Genomic DNA, 5,365 nt, shown 5'->3' on the forward strand with positions numbered 1-5,365 from the left:
ATTGTGGTGCTTTATTTTAAGAGCAGTTTATATCAATATTACAATGTGCAAAATTTGAACAGTATAAGTTCTTCCCCATATTAAGTTCCCACAGAGGGGCCGGGCACGGTGGCTTACGCCTGTAATCCCAGCACTTTGGGAGGCCAAGGCGGGTACATCATCTGAGGTCAGGAGTTTGCGACCAGCCTGGCCAACATGGTGAAACCTCATCTCTACTAAAAGCACAAAAATTAGTTGGGCATGGTGGCGTGCAACTGTCATCCCAGCTACTTGGGAGGCTGAGGCAGGAGAATCACTTGAACCCACGAGGCAGAGTGCAACATCACGCCACTGCACTCCAGCCTGGGCAACAGGAGTGAAACTCCGTCTCAAACAAACAAACAAACAAACAAACAAACAAACAGAAAACCCACAAAAGTTCCCACAGAGCAAAAACAAATCTCAAATAAAATCTACTCCTTCTTAAAAAACTTGTAGTCTCACAATAAGTTAATGCCACAAAATCTCCCCATCACTTTTCCTCACATTGCTTGTCTCCTCACTCTGATGTTTAGGAATTAGTCCAGAGGGAATCCATGTACAAAACTTCTATAATAACTATATGACCTCACATCTGTGAATGTGGCAAAATAAGTCAGGTATTGCAGCATGTCTTCCCTTTGTCCATCATCCACTTACTTCTCTTCCTTTCTAAGAGAATCTCTATTTTATTGGAAGTGGCGATGTGTCTAGCCCTAACAAGCAAGTGAACAAACAACAGCAACATATGACAACGACCTTCCCCAGCCTGCTTGGCAGGCGGGAGGTCATTGAGGTGTGAAAAGAAGATGCTGAGTGGGGATTCTGGGAAACCTCTTGAAATTGATAAACTCCTTTGGCCCTTCCTCTCCTCATCCTGTCACTGGGACAGGACAAGATGGTGGGATCCCCAGCAGCCATTTTGGAAACACAGGGATGAAAGCCTCACTCTGTGGCTGGTGGAGGAGGGATCTAGAAGGAGCCACATTTCTGGCCTTGGACTTCCCATTCTGGAATTGTCATTATGGAAGACAAAAATAAACCCCTGTCTTGTTTAAATAGATGTAATTGGGATTTTCTGTTACCTGCAGCTGATTTAGATTCCCAGAGAAAGGCATAGCTCTTGTAATAATAGTAAAATTCTCTTCTAATTCTTCTTCTACTTTCAGTTTTGTTTTTTCTTTCTCTAAAAATAGTCTAAATTGGTGTGTGGAAGGAAGTGGTGTTGAGGTGACATTCAGAGTCAGGTTCTGTTTCCTCCTATCTTGAACCTCCCCAGACATCGGCCCAGCACTCACCAGCACCGTGATGGGTGTGAGCCCCCACTAAAGAGGCTTCTTGTTCTGAACTCCTTGTTCCTCAGGCTGTAGGTGAAGGGGTTTAGCATAGGGGTCACTACAGTGTACATGATGGTTGCTATGGAGTCCTGGGCTGAAAAGGAGTCTGGGGGTCATATGCAGATCCCCAGGACAGTTCCGTAGAACAGGGTGACCACAGACAGGTGAGAGCTACATGTGGAACATGCCTTGCGCCTTCCTGTGGAGATGGAATCTGGGGGATGGCTGCAGCAATGCAGATGTAGGAGACCAAGATGGGTACACAAGGAGCCAGGAACAGGACCACAGCTTCCAGGAATACACGCTGATTGACATGTGTGTGTGAGCAGGCAATCTTCATGAGCAGGTAGGCGTCGCAGTAGAAGTGTGAAATCTTCTGGGCAGAGGAGCAAAAGGCCAGTCTGCTCATGAAGACCGTGTTTTTGACCGTCTCAAAAAAAAAAAAAAAAAAAGAGATCGTCTGTGTTCCTGCCACATGGTTGGCCAGGAGCTTGGGGATCAGGTTGGTGATGAAGCAGATGTCGACAAAGGAGAGATGGGTGAAGAAGAAGTACATGGGGGTGTGCAGGCGAGAGTTGGAGCCGATGCCCAGGATGGTGAGGGTGTGACTAAGTACATACACAGGAAGAGCCAGAAGAGGGCCCCATGCTGCCCTGAGTCACTGGTGATGCCGAGCAAGAGGAACTCGCCGACTCTTGTCTCGTTCTGCTTACCCCTGGACATCTCACTGCAGCTCAGGGAGGTAGCAGGCTGCACAGACCGCAGGGGAAAGGCACTCAGCAGAGCCCGGGCTTGCTTTATGTTCAGAATTAGATTGCAGTTCCTTTGCAATTAGATAAATGAACAGAGCTTCAGTCTGTAACAACTATCACTTTTTACTCAGTGCTTTTTTTTTTTTTTTTTGAGATGGAATTTTGCTCTTATTGCCCAGGCTGGAGTGCAGCAACACGGTCTCGGCTCACTGCAACCTCTGCCTCCCAGGTTCAAGTGATTCTCCTGCCTCAGCCTTCCAAGCAGCTGGGATTATAGGCACTTGCCACCATGCCTGGCTAATTTTTGTATTTTTACTAGAGACAGGGTTTCATCATGTTGGCCAGGCCGGTCTCAAACTCCTGACCTCAGGTGATCCACCCACTCAGCCACCCAAAGTGCTGGGATTACAGGCGTGAGTCACCATGGCCGGCCAACTCAGTGTTTTTTGAGTGCCATCATGTGAAGGACTTTACATACACTATTGCTTTTAATCCCTGCCTTATAAAATAGGTACTTTATCCCCATTTTTCAGAGGAAGTAACTGAGCAAATCAGAGTAAGTGATTTGCTCAGTTACTTCATCTGCTGAAGAGACTTACTCTGCTGAATCCTGAGCCTGTGCCTCAGTCATCATGCTGCAGAGGGCCAGCCTGCTTTGTTCTCAGACGCTGGGGCTGAAGGCAGCATCCCTGTCTTTGACCTTAATTCAGCCAGCATGTCCTCATCACATAACTGTGAGTGGAGGGGCGTCAATGGCAATTAGAGATGGGCCCTCGTCTAAAAGCGCTGACAGATAGGCAGAGCCTAGTGTGGAAAGATGTTGGTGAACGCTCCCAAAATGTTACAATGGAAGATGTGATGAGCATATGAAGGCCTGGAGCGGGCTTTGCTGACTGGAAGCCTGCAGACTGTGGTGTCCAGTTCTATATACGAGTCTCTTCTAGACTGTCTGGGTTTTGGCCACTAGAAAATGTATGTTCAGGGCTGGGTGCGGTGGCTCACGCCTGTAATCCCAGCACTTTGGGAGGCTGAGGCAGGAGGATCACAAGGTCAGGAGTTCAAGACCAGCATGACCAACATAGGGAAACCCCGTCTCTCCTAAAAATACAAAAATTAACCGGGCGTGGTGCCGCATGCCTGTAATCCCAGCTATGCGGGAGTCTTAGGCAGGAGAGTTGCTTGAATCTGGGAGGCGGAGATTGCACTGAGTCGAGATCACACCACTGCACTCCAGCCTGGATGACAGAGTGAGACTCTGTCTCAAAGAAAAAAAAAAAAAAGGGGGAAAAAAGAAAAGAAAGAAAATGTATGTTTTCACAGCCTGGAGATGCTGTTCCCAGCCTGGCCTTCCCCACTGACCAGCTGTGTGATCTTGTACTGCTCCTTCTCTGCTGTGGGCCTCACTGTATTGTCTGCAAAGGCTTTGTATACAGTGACCCCAAAAGTCCCTAAAGGGCCAGGCCTTCACACTTTCAAGATTCCATCCTATGAAACCCAACAAACCAACCTTGCATGACCCTTGTCTTACATAGTAGAGTTTTGAGAAAGCCCAGAATTACATCCACCCATCCCGGTGCACGACACCAGCATCTCTCACCCGGGACACTACAGACATTGTTTCCACCCATGCCAGGATACTGGCTTTCCTCCCTTCAGCAGCGGGAATAAGCTGCTCAAAACACAAAGGTGGCCGGGCATGGTGGCTCACACCTGTAATCCCAGCACTTTGGGGGGCTGAAGCAAGTGGATCACTTGAGGTCAGGAGTTTGAGACCAGCCCGGCCAACATGGTGAAACCCCTTCTGTACTAAAAATACAAAAATTAGCCCGGTGTGGTGATGATGCAAGCCTGTAATCCCAGCTACTCAGGAGGCTGAGGCACGAGAATCTCTTGAACCCAGGAGGTGGAGGTTGCAGTGAGCTGAGATCATGCTACTGCACTCCAGCCTGGGCAATAGAGTGAGACTTCGTCTCAAAACAAAACAAAACAAAAGCTGCAAAGGGATCCTAACACTCTTCTGCTCAAAACTCCCCAATAGAAGCTCATCACACTCAGACTAAGGCCCAGCCTCCTGACCTCAGCCCATCTGTCCCTTCTTGGCTTGTTCCCATGTACTCCTTCTGACTGTATCTCCTGCCAGCCACTCAGGACTACCCTGCCCCTGGGCCTTTGCACTGGACGTTTTCCCAGCTGGCATTCTCTCTGCCTGGACCTTCAGGGGGCTGGTGCCCTCTTGCCATCTCTGCTTTCACTCAAATAGCACCTCCTTGGAAGGTCCTCTCTGTGCAATTTTGAGTAGCCCCTCCTCCCATAAGTCTCTCTGAATCCTGCTTTATTGTGTTTGCAGCATGTATCTCTGTGCAAGGTGATCCTGTTCACTGACTCCTTTATGGCCTGTTTCCCCCATGAGGCTGTGCTCTCCTGAGAACAGGGTTACATCTGTCTCACTCACTGTTGTGTCCTCAGTGACAGGAACAATACCTGGCACATGGTAGGTGCTCAATATATTCATCAAATAAAAGAATAAACTATTACAAAGGCATTGTACATCAAAATCTACTTGTGTAAAGTGCAGACATGGTGTTTGATGAGAAATGTTTGGGGCCAGGTGCAGGGGCTCATGCCTGTAATTGCAGCCCTTTGGGAGGCCGAGGCGGCCAGATTACCTGAGGTCAGGGGTTCAAGACCAGCCTGGCCAACGTGGTGAAACCTGTCTCTACTAAAAATACAAAAATTAGCTGGAGGGCATGGTGGCGGGCACATGTAGTACCAGCTACTTGGAAGGCTGAGGCAGGAGAGTCACCAGGAGGTGGAGGTTGCAGTGAGCTGAGATTGTGCCATTGCACTCCAGCCTGGGCGACAGAGCGAGACTCCGTCTCAAAAAAAAAAAAAAAAAGTTTGGAATGCATTTAAGAAATAAAATGATCACTTAAAGCATGAAGTGCAGGCCTTTCTAAGTGAGCGGAGGAGAGGGAGGCAGTGTCGAGTCAGTGTCAGTGTGGGAAGGTCCACAGTTGCATGTCAACAGGAGCTTCCTCGGCTACATCTATGGGAAGGATGGCTGTGTGGCCTGCATATGATCCAGGACCTGTGACCCGTGTAGACCGGAGAGGCACACTAGCTCCTGTGAGCCAGACCTGGCCTGCAGGTGTATTTAGTTTGCACACTTCATGTTTTACAAAACATCTCACATGGCCTGACATTTTAAAAAACAAAGATTCCAGATAAAATCTGCATTTCTGGTTCTTGGTAAATAGG

General features: G+C 48.4%; 1 pseudogene; it reads right to left on the reverse strand.

Moving 5' to 3' along the window:
• Window positions 1-1,312: 1,312 nt before the first annotated feature.
• On the reverse strand, window positions 1,313-2,078 carry LOC105546875 (annotated as a pseudogene).
• Between the last annotated feature and the right edge of the window lie 3,287 nt (window positions 2,079-5,365).

Source organism: Mandrillus leucophaeus, unplaced genomic scaffold (assembly GCF_000951045.1).
Source record: "Mandrillus leucophaeus isolate KB7577 unplaced genomic scaffold, Mleu.le_1.0 Scaffold372, whole genome shotgun sequence".
Classification (NCBI taxonomy): domain Eukaryota; kingdom Metazoa; phylum Chordata; class Mammalia; order Primates; family Cercopithecidae; genus Mandrillus; species Mandrillus leucophaeus.